The sequence below is a fragment of the Chanodichthys erythropterus genome, chromosome 8, assembly GCF_024489055.1.
Source record: "Chanodichthys erythropterus isolate Z2021 chromosome 8, ASM2448905v1, whole genome shotgun sequence".
Classification (NCBI taxonomy): Eukaryota; Metazoa; Chordata; class Actinopteri; order Cypriniformes; family Xenocyprididae; genus Chanodichthys; species Chanodichthys erythropterus.
This window is the reverse complement of record NC_090228.1, coordinates 42,896,322-42,905,831: the sequence shown is the minus strand read 5'-3', so window position 1 is coordinate 42,905,831 and position 9,510 is coordinate 42,896,322.

Here is a 9,510-nt window from a genome sequence, read left to right as displayed (position 1 = left end):
TAATGCAGAAAATGTTAATTAGTAAGCAGCTACCTAATTCAGTAACTATAATTTTGATGCGATATAAGGTCAGTAAGAGATTCATTGTGCAGTGTAGCCAGCTTCATTGATTATAACAGGAGTTTTCACAACAGAGCAGAACTTGAGTTTGTGCTGAAGTGATTGACAGCTGCAGTGAATAAAAAAGGAAAATCTGTTTATAACCATTCGCAATTTGAAAGTTTTTCATGCTGCTAAGTATACACACTGCAAAGATTTGGGAATGACTAACTTGTTTAAATGCGGGATTGAATCCAGAATTATATTAATTGACATGGTGATAACCAGCATTTGATGGGACAGAAATAACTAATAGACCTGCCACATATTCTATTACGTGTTATGGGTTTCTTTGTTGTTCATCAATATTAGTCTTTGACTAATATTTTTATTTTCAAATAGTTAAACAAAACATTAAAATAGTTCCAATATTTTTTGCTATGATATGGACACTGCTAACGAGAACAATTTGACATAATGTATGATTAAGAGCTCATATGAAAAACTGATTTTATAATTAACCCTAAATCAGGCAACGTGACCCACAGGTCACATAGTTTTTATTGTCTTTTTTGGGGCATAAGAACAATTGTTTTATTAAATCCTTTTATCATTTATCAATGCCTGGTCTGTATAAAGTATGCTGGTCACATGATTTGCTTCAAGTTTTCAGTGATCTATTAGTCAGCCTGATCTAAATCCAACATGGCTGCCTGTGGTGGAGAACATTCAGATTTTGAGTTAGGTAATTATATATTAAACTTACTTTTCTTTTGGAAAAAAAAAATATATTACTGCTAACATTAATTCTGAACATTGTCTTAGGGTGCTGAAGAAAAAAATGTAGTCAGATGTTGTTTATGTTGTTATTTAGCACGTTTTGAAATGTATGTGACTCATGAGTCACGTTGCCTGTTTAGGGTATAAAAAGGGATTAACCCTAATAAAACATCTTTGTATTCTGAGGTAATTTTTTTACAAATTATAAAAGTTACAGGTTAAACTTATATTAGTATGACTAGGTGACTATATCCTAGTATTTTAAACTGGATATTTTCTTTCAGGGCTTCACACCTAGCTCATTTTATGGTAGAAGGAATGAGAGTAGAGAAAAGAGGATGCAAGTTATAGAGCAGATACCAGAAAACTCTTCAGATTCTAAGACAAGTGATAAAGATGATTAAGTTTTTGTCAACCTGCAAGGAGAGTTAGACTTTTAAAAAAAGAAAAAGTAACTTCAAAAAATGATTACATTTACTGTAAATCAAATGTACTCTAAATATTTTATATAAAATATACAGTGGGTACAGAAAGTATTCAGACCCCCTTAATTTTTTCACTCTTTCTTATATTGCAGCCATTTACTAAAATCATTTAAGTTCATTTTTTCCCTCATTAATGTACACACAGCACCCCATATTGACAGAAAAAAACAGAATTGTTGACATTTTTGCAGATTTATTAAAAAAGAAAAACTGAAATATCACATGGTCCTAAGTATTCAGACCCTTTGTTGTGACACTCATATATTTAACTCAGGTGCTGTCCATTTCTTCTGATCATCCTTGAGATGGTTCTACACCTTCATTTGAGTCCAGCTGTGTTTGATTATACTGATTGGACTTGATTAGGAAAGCCACACACCTGTCTATATAAGACCTTACAGCTCACAGTGCATGTCAGAGCAAATGAGAATCATGAGGTCAAAGGAACTGCCTGAAGAGCACAGAGACAGAATTGTGGCAAGGTTGACTTTCTACAACTTTCTCCCATCTCCCGACTGCATCTCTGGAGCTCAGCCACAGTGATCTTTGGGTTCTTCTTTACCTCTCTCACCAAGGCTCTTCTCCCCCGATAGCTCAGTTTGGCCGGACAGCCAGCTCTAGGAAGGGTTCTGGTCATCCCAAATGTCTTCCATTTAAGGATTATGGAGGCCACTGTGCTCTTAGGAACCTTAAGTGCAACAGCAATGTTTGTGTAACCTTGGCAAGATCTGTGCCTTGCCACAATTCTTTCCCTTTTTTGGAAACCATCAATAGAAAGTTTGTAATTATATTTTTTTGTTTATTGCTCTTAGATTTTTAATCTTGAAATATGAATTTGATGTTTCAATGGCCTCATTGTTTGTACTGAAAAAATTAATTTTGGAGTGTACTCTGCCTGTATTAGTTCATTCATTTATTTTTGAATAAGGAGAGCCATTATTATTTAAGCACATATCTTTTTCTGCATTTGTCAGTGCATTTGCTTTCCTTCTATAGCAATAGTGAGTGAAAGAGATAGTGAGTAATGAGTGAGTGAATGAACCAAATAGTGTTTGCCAAGTCTGCAGGTATTGGGCTACTTTTACACTGTTGCTGCGGGTTGTTTTTCATGTCTGTGGGTTCTTTGTTTTTCATGTCTGTGACCCCAAATAACATATTTAGCCCTTGAAATGCGCATTTTACCAAGGGAACCCCACCAAAAAACATGTTTTGCCCCTAGATCGTGATTTTTTTTTAAATCGGGGGCCATTTTGGGATGAAATTTAACACCCTGTCACAATAAAACGTGACGGGGTGGTATGTGATGGGGTGGTAAATTTAATCCCAAAATGTTCGCAAATCTCCCATGTTTCATGTTCAATCTGAAATATAATTTTCTTTGTATTAATAATGTAAAAAAACAAACAAATATATAAAAAAAACATCTATTTTGCGTGACGGGGTGGTTGGTTTGAGCTTGACAGGCCCTGCGTTAAAAAAAGTAACAAACAATTAAAAAAATTAAATGTACATAGTTGCCTGCTTTTGTTCTTGGTGGCTATAAGGCTCAAATTATGTCACTTAAAGGAACAGTGCATTATTTACAGATAAAACAATTTAGTTTGACAGGGTGGTAAGTCAAACTGAGGGATGTTTTGAAACCAAACCTGGTTCCTCCAGAGCGGGGCTACCAGAAGGACTCTGTGTTGGTCTTCTCTGATGCGCCTGATAACCTGAGGGATCAGTGTGATCGGAGGAAAGGCGTAAAGGAGCATGCTGGGCCATGTATGGGCCAGAGCATCGACTTCCTTCGAGAAGAATGTTGGACAATGAGAGTTGTCTTCTGAGGCGAAGAGGTCTATCTCTGCCCTCCCGAAGATCTCCCAAATCTTGAGGACTACTTGGGGGTGGAGCATCCACTCGTCGGAGGGGATGTTGCTCCGTGACAACATGTCTGCGCCCAGATTGTTCCTGCCAGGAACATGAGTCGCTCTGAGCGACTGAAGCCTCGGATGAGCCCATTCCAGGAGACGTTTCGCCAGAGCGCATAAGCGGCTGGACGAGAGACCGCCCTGGTGGTTTAAGTATGACACCACCGTCATACTGTCCGACCGGACTAGAACATGACGTCCTGTCAAGTGAGTCTGAAAAGACTGCAGGGCCTTCATCACTGCTAGCATCTCTAGACAGTTGATGTGAAGATGGCTTTCCTCGTGACTCCACGAGCCGAAGGCCGGTCTGCCCTCGCACACAGCGCCCCAACCCGAGTTGGAAGCGTCCGTTGAGAGCACCGTCCTTCGTGAGACCGCCTGTAAGGGCACTCCGCGCTTGAACCACGTGGGGTCCATCCAAGGTTTCAGGGCTAGAAGACAGGCCTGATTGACCTTGAGACATAAGCGGCCGTGCCGCCAGGCGCTGGGAGGAACCCGGAACTTCAACCAGTACTGAAGAGGCCGCATCCGAAGAAGGCAGAGCTGCAGCACCGGGGAGGCGGAAGCCATCAGCCCTAGTAGCCTCTAGAAAAACTTCAGAGGGAGACAGGCTTTGTTCTTGATAGAGGCCGTGAGCTGCTGAATCGCTAGAGCACGCTCCGGCGAGACTACTGCCGACATACGGACTGAGTCGAAAACTGCCCCCAGAAACGAAATTCGCTGGGTTGGGCACAGCGAGCTCGTGGCTAGGTTGACCCTGAGACCCAGACATTGTAAATGGCTGAGGAGCACGGATCTGTGGTGTTCCAGCTCGACTCGCGAACGGGCTAGGATGAGCCAGTCGTCGAGATAATTCAGGACCCGGATTCCCATCTGCCTCAGAGGGGAAAGCGCCGCGTCCATGCACTTGGTGAAAGTGCGAGGAGCCAGAGACAGCCCGAAGGGCAGGACCGTACATTGGTATGCCACCCCCTCGTATGCGAATCTCAAGAATCGTCTGTGACGGGGGGCTATCTGGATGTGAAAGTACGCATCCTTCAGGTCCAGCGAGCAGAACCAGTCCTCGGGGCAAATGTGTGCGAGGATCTGATTCAGCGTCAGCATTTTGAACTTCCATCTCATGAGGGAGTGATTCAAAAGTCTGAGATCTAGAATGGGTCTGAGACCACCATCCTTCTTGGGGACCAGAAAATAACGCCTGTAAAAGCCTGACTCGCTCTCTGTCGGGGAAACTATTTCCACAGCTCCCTTCTTTAGCAATGTCATAACTTCGGCCCGGAGGACATGTGCGTCGTCTGGATTGACCGAGGTTTGAAGCACCCCGCCGAAGCGAGGGGGCCGTCTTGCAAACTGGAGCGAGTAGCCCTGGGTTACGATCCCCATAACCCAATCCGACACATCGGGGATGGCCCTCCAGGCCTCGGCCCGAGTGGCGAGGGGTTGAATGACATCGGATGACGGACCGCCGTTGAGGGGGTCGTACACCGAGAGGGGTGGAAGAGGAAATTTGCTCTTTTTGAGATGAGGTAAAATATTGTTCGCCGTGAAAACGGCGTTTGGGGTGGGCGCAACAGGAGTGGGCCCATCTATCACTTGGAGCATGTTTCCCACGCCCAGAATTAAACGAGGCGGAGGGGAAATTACTCGTGGGAGCTTTTGGGGCTGTCCGGTCGCAACGGGACGATCCCCCATCCTCTTCCTTCCTGACGAATCAGGACGACTTCGGAGGCACCGGGTCCAGCACAATCTCAGCACAATCCCTGGCGTCTCGGGAAGGGAGGGCGCTTCGGATGGCGTGAGCGCTGACGATGCTCCTGGGGTGGCGCCGCCTGTGTTGCGGGTGGGGCTGGCTTGTTCTGCTGAGCCGGCGCAGTCCTGGGGCGGCTGGACGCAGAAGCAGAGCTGGAGCGCTTCGGCAAGAAATGTCTCATAGCCTGAGACGATTTCTGCGCAGCAGTAAAGCGCTCAGTGAAGCCGTCCACTGCAGGCCCAAAGAGACCAGAGGGAGAGACCGGGGCATCCAAGAAGGCCGTCTTGTCTAGGTCCTTGATCTCCGTTAGGTTGAGTCACAGGTGGCGCTCCAAAACTACCAGGCTGGCCATGGAACGCCCGATGGCCTGGGCCGTGGCCTTCGTGGCTTGCAGGGCAAGGTCGGTGGCGCTGCGAAGATCCTTGAAAGCCGGCGCGTCAATTCCAGACTCGTCCAGGGAGCGGAGGAGTTTGGCCTGGAAAACTTGAAATATGGCCATAGTATGGAGCACGGAGGTAGCCTGGCCCGCCGAGGTGTAAGCCCGTCCAGCCAGAGTAGAGGTGGTCCGACAGGGCTTGGAAGGAAGGGCCCTCTTAGTCTTCCATCCCACAGCCGCGGGAGGGCAGAGGTGAGCAGCCACCGCTTCGTCTAGGGGTGGCAGGTGCTCGTAACCCTTTTCTTCGGCGCCGTCGATGGCAGTAAGGGCGGAGCGGTGCGTCGTGTGAAGGCGGGCGGAATACGGAGCGCGCCACGACTTCGTGAGCTCCTCGTGGACCTCGGGAAAAAAGGGCGCTGAGAGCTGGCGAGGTGCTTGGCGGCGGCCTGGCAGGAACCATTCGTCCAGGCGGCTGCGAGATGGCTCCTCTGGAGGGGCCCATTCGAGGTCCAGCTCTTCCACGGCTCTGGACAGGACGCGGAAAAGCTCGGCATCCATGCCCTGGCCGTGCTCAATGGGCTCCAAGGGAGGCGGGGGGGCCGTGTCTTCCGGCTCGCCAGCCCATCCTTCCCCTTCGGAAGCTGCAAGTGACATGGAGTCATCCTGCTCGTCGTCTGTTCCACCAAATGAGACGAGGTCACTTGCTTCCGCAGAGGGACGCTGCTCAGGGCGGGAGAACAGGACGGGAGAGGGTTCCCTCGGAGGAGAAAGCGAGGCACGCGGGGGCTGGGCCGGTGTGAGTCGCTCTACCCCGCTATCTCTTCCTGGCCGGTTCGCGGGAGGAAGAAGACGGGAGGGCGCAAGCGGCGAGATCGCCCTCCGTGAAGAAGGCGACCCGCGAGCGCAGGGAACTGAGACTCATGCACTCGCAGTGCGGGCATGAGTCTCCAGCAAGCGCGCCGTCCGCATGGGGCTTGCCCAGGCAGGCGACGCACTCGGCGTGACCGTCGCTATCGTGCAGAGGGGCCCTGCACGTAGCACATGAGTGGCGTTAAGCCGCGGGTGAAGCCCTCAGGCGGCGCGCCGGATGGCGACGGGACGCACAGGAAGCGGCCGGGAGCGGGAAGCGGGAGGCGGCGGCTCAACGACGGCGCTGAGGCTGCAGTCAGTGAGGGCGCCGGCACTGTCCTCGTCCGGCGAGTCCGCTGCGGGAGCCTCTTCAGACGGCGGCGAGAGCTGTCAGGAAGGTGGCGAGCTTCTTCGGCTTCAGGCGGAGTTCAGCGAAGAGATGAGAGGTCGTCGCTGAAGGAGAAAACACTGAAATCCTATGGCGAAACGCCTGCTTATATAGCCCGTAACCCCGCCCATTTCGTTGGGAATATTCGCGCGCTTTGTCGCCATAGGCCGCGCAGCTATGCTGCATCGTCATTGGTTCAACAACTTGTCTATGAGTGAACCAATGACGATGCAGTTACACTGCGTTATTGAAAAAAGCTTCAACAGCGGGGAAAAAGGGAGACCTTTCCCCATACGCAGTACACGTGAAGTATCGAAAGGGAACTATTGTTAGATACCTGAAAAGCACTGTTTATTTTATTTGAATATTTGCTCTATTGTATTTGTGTTGTTTCTTGTAGGTTGATTATTGTTATTTTTATTTGACAGTAGTCATATTTTCCCTGAACATAGCACACCGTACCGAAAACGTGACCCTAAAACCGTGATACGAACCGAACTGTAATCAATTTTAACTGTTGCACCCCTAGTATTTATCGTGTAAAATAACTTAATTCACGTGTTCGTTCAGTAGCTGTTGTAAACATGAGGTAAAAGGCTAATCTTCGAAAAATACCATTTCTAAAATGTGTTTGAAGATGTGTAAAAAGATTGTTTTTATTTGCCTGTTCAGAGAAAGATGATTGAATTAAATCGAAATTATTGTTGAGCGCGGAGCAGAGCCAAAATGATTCAGGAACTGGCTTTAATCCAGGATGACAACATGCTTTTCACAGCCAATCGGTCCGGACAGTCCTCATTTTATATGCATGACTCAGTTTTTGTTGTCCATGTTGAGTCTTGATGAGGTATTATTCATTTCTAGAGGTGAACTTCTGGTGTGCACACACCAGGAGCATCACTAGGTAGACCTATGTACAATAAGTCTAAAACAAAAAGTGTTTATTCACTTTTCTTATGTTCCTTATATATTTTATTTAATATGTTATTTAAAAAAAAAAACCTTCTCATTAACATTGTTACCATAATTTCTTCTCCTAAAGCGTGAAGATAATTGACAGAGAGTTTCTGCTCATCTTGTACGTGTCGTACGTATAATACGTCATAAAGTGCGTATCATATGCACGCGAAAACACTGCGTACCATAAGCACGCCAAAACTCATTTTGGCGTATATATTCTACGAGATTACAAACTCGTATTATTGATACGCATTTTCGTGTGATCGGGCTTACTGGCTTGAAGTAACTGAAGCAGGTCTGAGGATCGGTGCGGTCACTCACGAATGATTTTAATCTGATTTTCTATCCTTCAATCGTAATTGCAAATGAGAAATTAAAGTTCGATTTTCTTTCAGTTTTCTGAACGATGAGGCGAAAAATATCTGCATAAAGACATTGAGTTAATGTTTGATGACAAAATGGGTGCATATCTTGAAATTGTACATTATCCCGGTTTTGATATTTAAAGTACTCCATAGTGATGTTACAATTTTTCTCTTTTCCCCCTCTTTTTTCGGGACACTGGTGGCAAAGCGAGAATCATACCCCTACACCAAAGTGATCAAAGTGAGCTTTGGTTGTCTGTGAAACCAGGCCTAAAGCAAATGTGCTCATGTAAATATAGTTCTGTTGTGTTTGTTTCATGTTTGAGATTAGACATGACTTTCTTTTCCCCACAACATGAAACATTCTAAAACAACACTGAGGCAATAAATATTACATTGCTAAAGCTTCTTAAAGCCTGTCAATCGGGCTTCCAGCCTCATGCTGCACCATCAAACAGTCCATCGGGATTAAACTGGTTTTATAGCATCAGCATACCAGAGATTGTATTAATATTGGGGAGATGAAAGGGTCTGGGGTTTTAACATCTGAGAAACCATAATAGCTAACTTGGACCATGTGAAGCACCTCAGCATATCATGTAATCGCAGTGATATTAGTGCCCGCCATTCTAAGTTTTACTGTCAGTTACATTTTACGGTGCAGTTTCTTGAGGTATAATTACTGCAAATTACTGGTCAATACAGTGCGCATAAAACCACATTTAAGATCAAGATTTGGATTCATTAAAAGACAGCTTTATTGGGCATGCATAGCAGTAATACTAGTCACTAAAACATATTTGAAATTTAAGTGTTGAAATCTGGAAGCCATAGAAATGTTGTTAACCTTCATTAAAATTTAATTATTAGGCATATACAGCAGTCTTAAATCATTATAATCCAAGTCTAATTTATTTGTTGAAACGTGGTAGCCAAAGGGAGAGTGGTATTTTTTCATTAAACAACATATAGTAAATACAATATTTTAAATTAATTATCCATTTTCTCTTTATTCATTAACATGCATTAATTCAACCTCATAGGCACACATTCATAGGGAGTCATAGTCATTCCAATTCACAATATTACACAACGCCTATAATAAAGTACTACTACACATTTGCTGGTGGTGGTAATGCCTTAAATGAATCTTAACTGTCGCGACATTTCTTCTCGTAGTAAAATCTACATAGTTCCCTACAAAAGTATTGTTTAGTGTAAAATATGTTAAAGATTAGCGGACAGGCAGTTGATTAATTAAGCAAACTATTTACGCAGAAAAGTGGTTTATAGGCCTCTGGTCTCTTTTCTTGCGTACCACTGATAGTGTTAGCCATTGCACACGGAGTCCGAAATTCGCATTCAAAATTTTTGCACACTAAAAAATAAATTCGACCTCATGTTATGTCGATCACGTTTGCACACTGTCTCCGAAACTTTCGTCCGTCATAAAAATATTCGGATCAGGTTCGATTTACTGTGTTTTTCGCATCCGTGGCACACATTTTGAGAGACGTTTTGACGGTTCAGAGCCACCGTACAAGCAAACGCAAAAATCCAGAATGCCATCTGACAAGCTGATTTACGTCATCTACAGCACAAAGTCGC